The sequence below is a fragment of the Melozone crissalis genome, unplaced genomic scaffold (genome assembly GCF_028551555.1).
Source record: "Melozone crissalis strain CALT ecotype California unplaced genomic scaffold, PUWL_Pcris_2 ptg000016l_1, whole genome shotgun sequence".
Lineage (NCBI taxonomy): Eukaryota > Metazoa > Chordata > Aves > Passeriformes > Passerellidae > Melozone > Melozone crissalis.
The window spans coordinates 44082027-44095890 of record NW_026535794.1 but is presented as its reverse complement, the minus strand read 5'-3'; the positions used below and the strand labels follow the sequence as shown (position 1 = coordinate 44095890).

The window sequence follows — 13864 nt, the reverse complement described above, 5'->3', positions numbered from 1 at the left end:
AGAAATACTAAACCTCTAGCGTCTGCTGTGGCTGAGTGCGGTGCTTGGAGTGAATTTCAGGGCAGGTGCTTGGATACCATCCGGACAGCAAAAATTAACCAGGAATGGAAATGTTACATTGCAAGTCACTTTACTGGGAAATTTTACCAGTACTTTTCCCTTTCTCTCTGATACTCAAACGCCGAGTGAAAAGTGACGCAGTAAAAACCCACTTCCCACTGATTTCCTTAAGAAAATGATTATGTGAGGGGTGTACCTAAGCAAACTACCTTGGCAGCTCCACCTGCAGCCTGCAGAAACGGTGGGATTTGCCCAGTAATGACGTTTCTGTGTCAGTCCCTGCTAACTGATTCCATACGCTAACCAGCGCTAAGTGTGGAACTCCGCTACCGACCCGGTCTTGGTCCCATTAACCCATCCGCGACCTCCGCGGGCGGCGGCGATGCTGCGGGCATCCCCCGGGAGCGGGGCTGGGCGCTCCCGTCCCGGCGGGCGGGCCGGAGCCACCGGGGGGCGCCCGAGGACCGGCGGAGCTCGCGGGGATCCCGGCGCGCCCCGAGGCACCCGGGATGCCGGAGGGTGTGCGGGACGGGACGTACATCCCAAGCTACCTGTTCCGCTCCCCCGGTGAGGGGCATCCTCTCCGCGGGATGCGCATCCCGAGCCGCTCGTTCCGCTCCCCTGTTGCCGCACATCCTGCGCTGCCTCCCGTTCGCAGCGATCGCCTGCTTTACCTGGGTCACACTGTGGTGTCCTGTGACATCAAAACCCTTTCTTTCTTTGTGAGCCTCGTTATGTATAGGAGCTGGTCTGGGCAGAAGGAGATTCCCCTCCTAACTTAGCTCGCTGCCTTCTCCCCACCCTATTGCTTCCATTAACCTTTCCTGCTTTGCCAGCCCAGGCTCTCCAAAGCTGGAAGTGAAATCTCTGCCAGCTTCTTCGGTAGCTTGACTGAAGGCAGTGCAGGAAGCACCTCGGGATGGGGCACTAGGAGGATTCTTGGCTAGACCAACCTTTTATGGCTAAAGCAGTGATTCCCGCCTGTGTGACTTTGATTTCTCATTTCTTGTCAATATTATGTGATTGACACAGGGAGAATATAAATAACCCAAATAACCCACGGCGTTATTTGCTAGTGACTGCAAAGTGGCTCAGCAAAGCCTGAAGTCAGTGGCTGTTACAGAGAGTTGGAGTAGTACTGAGCAAGATTCCCTTTAGCTGAAGAAGAGACAAATGGAAAGCATGTGAGCCCTAAGTAAGAAAAGTTTGTGTAAAAGACTGAGCTGGGGAGCTGCTAGGGCAATGAATCCGTGATTTTCTAATCTACTGCCTTCCATAATTTCCTCATGTGAATTGATCACTAAAATTACTCGGATTGTCAGTCATCAAGAAGCAAGGTAGACATTCACTGTGCACCTGGAGAGGGCAAGGCCTTCCACCCTCTCACAGGTGGAAAAAGCCAATAATCTGCCTGTGGGTTGCAGCTCAGACAGGGGCAGTCCCAGAATTAATTTCTGACTCTTTTAACTGTTTACTTGAGAAAATTTCTCCTTCTACATTATCTTGTCCAGAGCCTTCTGGCAAGATTGTTGTCTTGAGTAATGCTTGCCACTCTGGCTCAGCATAATGTGAAGGACTGGGATTGCTAATGTTTGTTGCCATCTAGAAGAACTCTGCCAAAATCAACTGAGTATCATGAAAAATGCAGAACTGGCTTGTTGAATTAAAAATATCTTGTACAATATCTGCAGTAAGGTAATAAGTGTATCATTATGTGAGGACTGTGACTGGCACTTTGAAGTCATTGCCAGTAAAATCCTCAGAAATGTGGACAAATGAATAACATGCAGCTAACAGTGTGCTAAGTAATGTAGACAGCTGTTTCTTATTAGGTTTTACACTAATTGCTGCTGCTGTTACCATTGCATTTGTGAGTTGATAGAGTTTCACATCATTTGTATACTCCTGGTGCAAATGGTGCCCTGGTAGATCATGTGTGGATAAAAGCAGATGCTTTTACTTGGCTTTTAATTTGTGGTGCAAGTTTTATGGGATCATTAGAGTTCACTGAAAAAGATAGAAAATGACTTGGGGATCTTGCTAGACATTTGGCCAGGCAGGCTCATCTTTGTATAGTGATCAAAGAAAGGAGGAAGAAAAGAAAATCTGTAAAAATCAATGAAGTTATTTATTTGGAATGAGTGTGTAGATGAAGGAGAAGAGTGAGGGAAGGGAAAATAGAAAATTGGAGTAGCCTGCCTGTCGGAATGTTTTAAGTAGGGTCCAGTCCTCCGTGAGGGATTGCAGGCAGATTGTAACTGTTTGGGGATGTTCTTTTTAAACTTACAGAAAGCTTTCAGTTTTAAGCTTGCCTTAAAGATCTGGGCTGAGGCCAGCTTTACTTGTGTGGAGAAGACTGAAAAAAAAAAAAGCTGTAATAAAGCTTAATTAATAATTTTTTGTGTGTGTGTGATTTTGGAGATGTACAAAATACAATGTCAGCTCTTTGTGTTGGGGATGACAGTATATGCTGGAGGCGGCCACAGCGAAGTTAAGAAAGATCAAGCAGAAACCTTTAATGCATCTGTAATTTTCTCTGAAGTTAGGAAAAGTCCATTTGGCCCTTCATCTCAGTTAAGTGGCACCTGACTATCTGTAATTTTGATTTTGCTTCTCTTAGTGACATAAGCAGCCATGCGAACTTTGCTAGAGATTCCAAATAAATATTTCTGTTAGCTTTGATTTTATATCTTAAAGGATCATATGCAGCTTATAGGGAAAATGACAGTATCAATCTTTCCTTTTCCTATCCATCAAAATCTTGTCTTCTGTAAGCAAAAAAATTGGGTTAGGACTGCAGAGTAGTCAGAAATGAAGAAATTGGTGAACTGTGTTCGAAAGTCACTTTTTAGTCACAAGATCAGATACTCTGTGTCTCTATCAAGGACTGGGAGATGAGGCAGAAAAAATGTTCATTATATGCAGGTTGTAACTGCAGTTTGAAATGTCAGAAGCAGTTTATAATTAGAAACAGGAGACTAAAACTTCATCTCTGAACAGAGATTTGTAATAAATGGCTGATTTAAAATAAGGTATACACAAAATGCATGAAAATATTTAAAGGTTTTTATGAGATTATCCCTTATATTGAATTAAATATTGTCTTGCTTCTGTACTTATTTTAGGTGCAAATAATGATATGAAAGTGACTGATTGTACAAGAAAATCTTTTTTGTGTGAGTTGAATTTTAATAGTCCTATTTATGAATTATGTTCAACTATGGACTCAAGGAAGAGATACCTGAATAAGCTGATGCAATGTTTCCCCATCAACTCAAAACAGTTTGCAATAAAAACTGCAACATTAAATAAAATAGATTGCAAGGGTAAGTTAATTGGAAAAGTACTCTTCAGGTGATCAATTCTTAAATGTTTTCCATGGACTAGTAAGGGAAATGATATTTCAGTTTTTGCACTCAAAGCTGAAATATTTGGTTCATGGGGTCTTATTATGTATGAACTTTCTGATTTCAGTGCATTCATAACCATAGAGTTTTTTGAACTATTCAGTGAATTTGGTTGGCAGTGTGGATTCTGTTAGATGGAGCTCCTGTGAACCACCCCTGTGGGGAGAAGCTAATGCATTTAGCTGTAGTGTTTCCTTGGTCACTTTGTGAACAAAGTGAACAAAGACTGTGTGCACAAAGAGACCATGAAAACAAGATGCATATAATTTTTAAACTGTTATTTACCAACTGAGAAGTGTGGCAGGTGACGAGCAACCAGGCAAAGCCATTCTGAGACGCCTGCTTCACAACCCCACAGGACAGCCGAGGCTGGAAGGCACCTCTGGAAGTCATTTGGTCCAATTCCCCTTTTGAAGCATGGCCACTGGAGCCAGTCACCCAGAACTGTGTCTAGGTGGTTTCTGAATTTCCCCAGGGAGGGAAACTGCCACTTCCCTGGGCAGCTTGTGCCAGTGCTTGGTCACCCTCACAGTGCAAAAGGCGTTTCCTGCTCCTCAGAAGGTTGTGTTTCACTGTGTTTCATGTAGTGCCTGTCACATCTGGTCTAGTCACTGGGCATGACTGGAAAGAGACCAGCTACATGCTCTGTGTGCCCTCTCTTCAGTTGTTTGTATATGTTAGTAATTTCCCCCTGAGCCTTCTGTTCTCAAGGCTGAACAGTCCTGGTTCTCCTTTCTCTCACGTGAGGTGCTCCCATCCCTTCATTATCCTTGTGGCCCTTTGCTTGTCTCTCTCCAGTATGTCCACATTGTTATTTCACTGAGGAACCCAGATGTCCAGGTGTGGCCACACTCCTCCAGATCATTGCTGGCCTGGCAGTCATCAGTACTGGGGCAAGTTCACTTCTATTGTGCCTTGGATGGACTGATTCCCAGTATTGCTGGTTTTTCTCCACAGCTTTTTGTGGGTCATTTTTGGTTTTGGTTGGGTTTTTTTGCTGGTTTGGTTTGGTTTGGTTTTTTTTGTGTTGTTTTTTTTTTTTTTTTTTTTTTTTTTCCAAGTTCTTGAATTGTTAACAGTCTAGGTTCTTTCAAGGATCTTGTGTCTAGCTGCAGATTTACCATTCCTGTCTATCATGGCTCCCATCTGAGTATTGTTGCACAGCTTTCTTGCAAGCTGGCAGTTTCCTCAGAAGTTTCATTCAAGATTATGCAGTTTTGCTGTGTCAAAACTAGGCCTTGAATCACAGATAGCTGAACCCCTAGGAGGAGGATTCACAGAAAGCTTAGGTGTGAATTCAGTATGAGCTGTGCTGTGCCAATTCCCTCAGGAGGACACACAGTGAATAGTAGCTGCAAGGTTATTTGAACTACTTTCAAAATAGCTGGAGAGACTTCGTAACTTAAACCTTCTCTGTGCTGCACTTTTACCTGTCAGTGTAATTTTGTATGTGTTTCTGACACTAATGTGGTTTGTAATTGGCTCTTTGCCTGATCCTTGACAGAGACAAGTGGTGCTGATATGGATTGCCTATGGTCAGGAAAACTCTTATTTTTGTGCCAGGAAAGGTTTATGTTCAATATCAGGAAAAATTTCTTCACTGAGAAGGTTGTCAAGCTCTGGAACAGGCTGCCCAGGGAACTGGTGGTGCCACCACTCCTGGAAGTATTTGAAAGATTCACAGATGTGTCACTTAAGGGCATGGTTTAGTGGTGAACTTGGTAGTGTTAGATTAACTGTTGGACTTAATGGTCTTAAAGGTCTTTTTCAACATAGGTTATTCTATAATTCTATAAAAAAAGGGCACAAAAACTATCAAAAGGAAGAAATAGAAGAAGGTGAAGCTCAAGATGTTGACAGGAGTTGTAAAGGAGCAATGGACTGAGGGTGAGAATCAGGACATATGCCTGCTATGGGTTATGCAGGAAAAGCTGGTAAAATTAGAAGGAAGTTAAAAATAAAAATAAGTTTTATGAAGAGACAAGATGATACTTTTAGTATTTCTCAAGGGATAGAAGGATCAAATATTACAAGTGTGTTTTAATGAAAAAACAGCTAGTAAAGTTCTCACTTTCTTAAAATGCATAGCAAAACTTATATTGCATTCACTGGTGCTAGAATTATTTCTGTCCTGAATGTCAGGAAAGGAAGTGAATACCAGGAAAGGAACTAAATGTTTTCTTGTATTTGCAAGTTTTCAGACTTGGAATTTCTGTTATCTGCAGTGGAAAATCAGGTCAAACACTGGGAAAAACTTTCTCATTGGAACAGTAGTGCAGCAGAAAAAAAATCTGAAATAATTGAGATTTCATTCGCTTGAAGGTTTAAAGAGCAGAGTGTGTCTACTGTGAAGTTTTCAGATATAGTTAATTCAGTTTTGGGGACAAATGGTATTTCAGCCACATCCTTTATGATTTTATGAAATCTTCCAGAAGTAGGCTTTCAGATTTGTTTGATCCTTTCTATGCCAGAGGTGTAGCTTTCTTAAATTGTTAATATCTATGCAGTAAATGAAGGAAGTCAACATGTTTCTGGCAGAAAATCACAAGAGTTAACAAACTGTGAAAATAATGGGCTTTGTTTTGATGTTGGTTTTTTCCTTGAACTAAGAGCTCTGATAGTGTGCAGCTGGTAATGGTCCTATTTTGTAAACTGGCTATTTATTAACACTTTTTTGATGTATTTGTTGTTGCAATTTAGATATTTGACTGCTTGAAGTGGCTTCTATGACTTGCTAGTCAAGTGCTAGTTTGACACCTTGGAAAAGTGTCAGCCACCCCTCTTGCTGCTGGAAATTTGTAAAATGTGATGTGAATGACTTCCCACTGCTCTTTATGAAGAGGGACAGACGCTGTGGTGGCTTCCTCAAAGAGATGCCACTTCAAGATTCAGACATGGGACATAAGCATTCATCAGGTGTTATCAAAGTGACTGGCACATCAGTCATCCTCTACTTTCTGCTCTATTAAGGATTATTTTATGCACTGGAGTGGTGGTGGTTGTATGGGGTGGCGGTTTTGTGATTTGTTGTTTTATTTTGTTTGTGACTTGGTTGCTTTTTTGTGAAGTTTGAGAGCAGTTAAATTGAAGAAGTCTTTACAGGATGATTTCTGCTAGTTTTGTTTTTCAAAGCAATCAATTCGATGACAAGACTGTATGCATGCTAAAATTCTCTTTTTCTTTCGGATGTGATGCTGAAGAATGACTTTTCCCCATCCATGATCTTTACTTCCTGCTGTAGCAAAACAAAAATTTGCAGGGATTCTTGTAGCCAGTTAAAATTTCTTACAGCATTGTTCTTTCCAGGTGTTTCCCTAATTAGGGGTTGAATTTGTCACCTAAGTAAACGGATTGGGTTGGTTTGTTTAAAAATAGTCAGAATATCAGATACAATTTGTTTTGAAGTTCTCTAAAACCTCTTTTGAAGCAACATCTTTTAAACTTTTTGGAGTTAACAGCTCAAAGAACTGTACTTGAAGGCAAGCAGTGACTCTCAGAAGGGTTGACTGGAGAAGATTAAAAAATTAGCTATTCTAATCTGCAATGGATATGGATTTGCTTTGAACCAGTGTTTAACTGGTCCTCACAGAAACTAGTTTCATTGTGAAGATATTTGTTTCCTCCCTTAAAAAAATCTTTAATTTCTGCACCTTGATACTCATGATGTTAATGCATTGATTTGCTTTCCTGTCCCAGTCTTCTTTTACTGGAATAAATCAGTTCCTGACAGTTTTCTTTCATAAACACTACCTACATGGCATTTAGAGGGTCTAAACCTGGTTTGTACCGTGTAAGTTTAAGATGAAGCATGACTTTTACAAGTGAAGCCAAATAAAGATATTCTGTAGGAATTTAGGATGATAATGTGCATAAAGCAGAGGTTTGCATGACTTGAATTTTACTACCTTCCTTTCTATAATTGCTTTTACTGTGGGCAGTTAGTCTGTAATCATTCTCTAAAGTGAGTACCCAGAGTTAATTTCCTTACTTGCACTTATGACTTGGTGGTGTTTTATTATGGAATAGTTATGTTTAACCACCCAATTAGCAGGTGAATAATTCTTTCATGCTGTTGCATCCATTTCTCTATGAGCATCCATTGTCTGATGTGAATTTTTTCAAAGAGTGCTGTTTTTAACTGTGACTGGAGGCTAAGTTGGGGTTGAATGAAATAGCAAAGAGAGAATGTTGAGGATTTGATCAATTTGAAATGGTCCATTTCTCCTGCAGTTCAAGACAATTAGGGAAGATGGATGCAGCAAGTGACTAGCAGCGTAACTTATCTCCTTAAATTCACTGACAAAATATGAGCTGCGCTCCAGAGATTTTCACAGATTACCAGTGTGTAGTTATCCAGCAGAACACAGGAGTTCTACAGAAGGGGCAGTGACCAGTGGTTACTGAAAGATATGGGAAAACAAAGGAGACAGAAGCCCTAATGTTTTTCATGCAGCTGTTGCCAAGAAACCCCAGTTGAGCATAACCTGTTATTGATTGTGGTTTCCTTGGCTTAGTGAAGATATATACATTAGACCACAAATTCAGTTTCTCTAAAGTGGCTCTCATGTGACCTATCCCTGGCTCTGTTAGTGAAGAATTTTTGTAATCTGGATTTTGTGTTGGGGTTTTTTTATTTGTTTGTGTTTGTTTGTTGTTTGTTTGTTTTAAATTGATTATGGACGCTGTAAGCAGATGGAGAACACTCAGTGGACTTGCAGGTGGAAAATAAGGTAGAAGGTCATGTCACTTGTGTTGAAGTGAAGGAAAAATTAGTATGCAGCTAAAAGCTTATGAATGAGCCAGTGATGGGTGGTAAATGCTCTTAGTAGCCATTTGTTAGGAGGAAAACACAGAAGATGACCTCTGTGGAAGAGGTAATGCATTAGCTATCAGTGTAAAATGTCTTGTGAGCCCTGTAAAGAGTGAGGCAGTCACATTTGGTTTACTTTGTTTGTCACCCGCCATGGACAGTGGCTCTCCAGGATTCCTCTGCAGAGGAAACATTGTGTGAGCAGCAGAAACTTTGGAGCAGAGGAACTGAAAGTTGTTGATAACTTTTGGTTGATAAGGGTGGGGATGGATGGAACTGCTGAGCACTTTGCAGTAAGTCCTGCCGGAATTGTGTGTTAATCCCCACTTGCCTGTACAGCTGGGCTTACAGATGATGAACACCTGAAAGGGCCCCTTGTGACAGCTCCCATGGTAAAATCACTTGTGTTCCCAGGGTGTGATTCATGAGAGCTCATGTCATCCCTTTTCTGTTGAATGATCTGTTTCTCTTCAAGTGGTGCGGGTCAATGCTTGGAGCTGTGTGAGGCTCTGGTGACAAGGAAGGCTGGCCAGGCCTGTTCTAAATAGTCCACTAAATCAAATTTGGTGCTTGGAGCATCCATGTATGTTTTCAGAGGTGCACTCAGACTTTAAACAGAGAAGATTAAATAAACTTTGAGCATGATTTAGCAGCATAGGTGTCTCCAGCTGTCACTTGGCCCTCTCTCTGTGCTGCGCTAGTCACCACCCACATTTTGAGGGAACACAAAGGAAGGCTGTGGGGCCTCAGAGCACTGATTTGGTGACTTTTCAGAAAGGAGACTATCACAACATTTCCCTATTGCAAATAAGAAGGAAAGATGGTTAAAAATCAAACCAAACAATCTCAAGAAAACAATTTGAAGCATCAGCCCCACTCCATGTTTTCCTGACAGCTCATGAAGAAGAAATGTTAGGCAAAAATGCTAAGAGGGTTTTCTTCATTATTTCTTTCTTGTAGGGTGTGGGGTTTAAAGATTTCATGCATCTGGGATGCTTTGAAAATAGGAAGTGGGACGGGAGACACTATTTCCTAGTGTGTTTTTTCCCTTGGGGTTTGTTATTACAGAATTACAGCATTTGCAGAGCCCAGTTTTGTGACTTTTCTTGGTTTTTTCCATCATAAAAAATGCTCTCAGAGCACAAAACAACACTGAGTTGGGTACAATATGCAAAAAGAAAGCAAACCAAACAAACTGCAGTGGCACAGTTTAATATATTACATTGTTTTGTCATCTTGTTTTCTTGTTAGTGGTGAAAATGATAAAGCAAGGTGTGATCAGTGTCTCAAAATCAAATGTAAACATCTGAAGATGTTCAGATTTTTTGTGTGTTCTATTTAATCAAATTATGTATAAAGATTTTCAACTGAGTATTTTTTCTATTTTATTCAGAGATAAAGATGACAGGCTTTTAGTACTCATTAAATATCTAACTCTTGGTTCTACTCAGCTCTTATTGTTAGGGTTTTCCAAAACAGACTTTAAGGATTTTATGGTTCTCTTTAACCTTATAGCTAAGATAAAAAACTTTTAAACAACCCCAAACTTGCTTCTAATTACTTCATATTTGTGTAATAACTCTTATTTTTTCTAATTTTAAAATTATCATAGAGTCATAAAATAGTTTGGGTTGTAAGGGACCTGAGATATAGAGCCTGGTTCCAACCTCTCTCCATGGCCAGGAACATCCTCTAGTAGGTCAGATTGCTGAGGTCTCCATCCAGCCTGGCCTTGAACACTTCCAGGGATGGGGCATCCAGAGCTTCTCTGGATAACCTGTTCCAGTGCCTCACCACCCTCACAGCAGAGAATTTCTTCCTAATATCTGAAAGAGCAGAGATTTGGATTATTTAAATACCTGTCCCCCTTGTCCTACCACTCTCTGCCCATGTCAAAACTTGCTCTACTGAAAGGCCACAATTAGGTTTCCGTGGAGCTTTCTTTTCCCCAGGCTGAACAACTTGGCTTGTTGAACTTCTTCATGAGGTTCTTCTCATGGGTCCACTTCTCAGGCTGGTCCAGGTCCTTCTGGATGGCATCCCATCCTTTTCTTTCTCTGCATCAACTGCACTGCTCTGCTTGGTGTCATCTCCAAACCTGCTGAGGGTGCACTCAGTCTTGCTGTTTATGTCATTGATAAAGATGTGATAGGGCTGAGATCCCAGACAGAGCCCTGAGGAGCACCCCTTGCCATCAGCCTCCACTTGGCCATGGAGCCATTGACCACAACTCCAGCTGCATCAGTCTAGCCACTTCTTCATCCAAAAAATAGTCCATATTTCAAACCCATGTTACTCCAGTTTGGAGATGAGGATGTCATTCAGGACTGTGTCAAAAGCTGTGGTATTTTCTGGGGTCTCCCATGGCAGGAAGGAGTGAATCTGACTCCATGTTCTTAGAAGGCTAATTTATTATTTTGTGATATTATATTGTATTAAAGAATACTATACTAAAACTATACTAAAGAATAGAGAAAGGATACAGACAGAAGGTTTAACATGAATGATAATGAATAACTCGTGACTCTCCAGAGCCTCAACACAGCTGGACATGACTGATCATTAAGTTAAAACAATTCACATGAAACCAATCAAAAAATGACCAGTTGATAAACAATCTCCAGACCACATTCCAAAGCAGCAAACACAGGAGAAGCAATCAGATAATCATTGTTTTCATTTCTCTCTGAGGTTTCTCAGCTTCCCAGGAGAAGAAGTCCTGGTGAAGGGATTTTTCAGAAAATATGACAGTGACAAAAATCTTTAGAGAAGTCCAGATAGATTACAACAATTGGCCTTCCCTTGTGGACTGTTGCCACCACTTTATCATGGAAGGCCATAAGATTGGTCAGGCATATTTTATCCTCAATAAAGGTGTGCTGGCTGTCTGGATCACCTCTTTGTCTTGTATGTGCCCTAACATTTCTTCAAGGGGATCTGCTCCTTGATCTTCCCAGGCACAATGGTAGGTTCACTGGTATGAATGAAAACATTCTTCCCTTTTTAAAAGCAGGAGTAGTTTCCCTTTTTCCAGTCACCAGGAACTTGACCTGACTGCCATGACTTTTCAGATATCATGAAGAGAGGCTTGGCAACAACATCATCTAGTTCTCCCAGGACTTTGGGATGCATCTCATCAGGCTCTGGGGACTTGTGTCTGTTCAGTTCCATCAAGCCCCAAACCAGCTCTTTGCTTACAGTGGGAGGAGCCTTGCTACCCCAAACCCAGCCAAGAGGTTCAGGGACTAGAGAGATATGAGAAGCCTGAATTATACTCCTAAACCATTGACCTGGATTGAAGCAGATGTGCTTTCTGGCTTTCATTTGTCAGGAAACATTTGTCTTTGCTTGCAGGGTCAGGTGAATACAGTATTTGATTTTTAATTGGCCACTGAACCAAGTAACCATAAATGCTTGCTTTTACAATATACAAATTGTATATTGTATACAAATCTTTATCTAACTTGTTAGTTATTTTGAAAGAACAATCATTTATTTTTTTTAAAGATTTGGGAGGGTCAAATTAAAAATATTTCTGAAGTAGCTTTCATGGCAGCACAACAAATATGTGGCCTTAAATGTCAATAGCAAGGATTGCTGGTCCTTAAGTGCATGGGCTAGTGGTTAGAGGACTTTCTGTGGGTAAATTGAAACTTTCCTTTTTCTGTAAAATGTTTGTACTTGGAGCTGGGCCAGAGGACAAGAGAACTGCCTGGATTCCCTGCTCAGCTGGCTGCAGCAAGGAGAAGAGATGCAGTGCCTCTGCTTCAGCCTGGTTTCATGTGGAGTTGGAGTACATCACTGGCAGGGGCACACTGACTGAGGCCGCATCAGTTAACTGCATTAATAGCACTGGTGTTAGGAACAGAATTGTTATTCAAGTTTTAGTTGAAGGGATTTAGCAAAGTGAGTGGAAATGACGAATAACTTGGTGTATCAGAGGGACTGAAACTCTGGGTTATTGGGTTGTTTATCTGAATAAACATTTTTGGTAGCTCTTACCCCATCCTATTCAACTTGTTTGGGAACCTCTTGCTATTGTGCAGGGTATTGTCAGCTGTCAAGGGAAGTGGTGACTCTCAGCTTCTTTTGCTCTTGTTCCTGTAGGGTGTTCTGGGAAAGCAAGGCTCAGGTATGAGGTACATCTGGGCAGCAATGCCAGGTGACAGATCTCCCTGTCATGGTCTTGCTTACCTGAGGTGTGTATTTGGGAGCTGGTTTTAACCCCCTGGGAAGGAAGAGCCAATGTGAAAGGTTGGAACAGGAAGAAAAGGAAGGGAAGATTAAAAACAAAAACTGCCTTTGAAGTCACACTTTGAACCAGCCCCCAAATTCCTACAACCATTGCATAAGTGTGGCTCCTCTGTGCTGTGGTGAATGACTCACAAACATTGCTGCTGTGCCTTTTCAAATCTGTGTAAAGGGGAGTAATGCTGCGCCAGCTCTGCTGACTGGGAACTGAGGGCAGTAGGGTTATGGGATTTGTCTGTAAGCATACAAGAGACCTGTCGCAGCACCAGAAGAGGGATGTCTGGACTTCCAGCCCAGCACACATGCTGACACAAAATGCTAAAAACCATTTTTCAGTATTTTGTGCATATTGGACAAAAAGAGCACAAAGCTGGATCTCAAACTTTTGATTAATTTCTAGTCAAACAAATTGACAGGCAGAAATAGTTGCTTGTGATATATCAGTAGTGCAGATATTCTTTTAGCCCATGCAGAGGCCCTTGTGGAAAAGTTACTGTTTATGGAGAGATTTAGAGCTACTTCTCTTCCATGAGCTATTTACTACTTCAACTGAACTAACATCTATTAAACATTCATTCTAAGTACAATACCCTCAAGAGTCAATTTAGGTAAACTGCAATACCTCTTTCTAGGCTAAAAATTGCTCTGTGTAATGCATGTAGAAAAAAATCCATAAAATTATTTTTCCTGCTCCTTTCAGTCTTTATTATATTTTGAGATTTTTTTTTTTAATGAGGTAGTAGGGAAGGAGGGAGAAAGCTCCTTTGTCAGCTGCATAAAGGGACAGTCAAATCTTTTATGTGTAAGGGGTTTTTGGAATGATGTCTTCAATTTTCTTCTCTTTTGAGTTTCGTATATTATTATGACTGCAAACTTTCACACTCCCATTGTCATAAACAATAGTCTTTAGAGCTTTGGCATTTTCCATCCTGGCAGCCAAATGGATGGCTAGAACAATGCTGAAGACGGTGACTTAAATCATGTTGCAATGCACAGTTAGCCTGTATGGTATTTACTTCAAATACTGTATACTATTTTAAAAACATTGTGCCTGCAGCAGTGGGTGATGTCTGAGCGTTAGCATTGCATTTGATTGCTCTTTGAGAAGACAAGCAGCTGCCTTGGGTTGAAGGTAAGAGAAAAGATGCTGCTGAGCTGAAAGCTTGTGGGAGTAGGAAGGAGGGTGATGCAGGTGAGATGTGCCTGGAGAGGTGGCCATTGGTGAGGAATGGGAGGGATGGAGTCATGTTCTAGGTTGGGTGTGGGTGGAGAGCATCTGGAGTCTCCTAACCTCACCCTGGTACCTTTATCCCTCTCTCTTAAAACCGAACTTTAC

General features: G+C 41.2%; 1 protein-coding gene across 2 annotated transcripts in view; it reads left to right on the top strand.

Annotated features, from left to right (window-relative positions):
* CPNE4 (copine 4) overlaps window positions 1-13864 on the top strand; it is a 228598-nt gene that overhangs the window by 3766 nt on the left and 210968 nt on the right. The gene's annotated exons all lie outside the window — the stretch shown is intronic.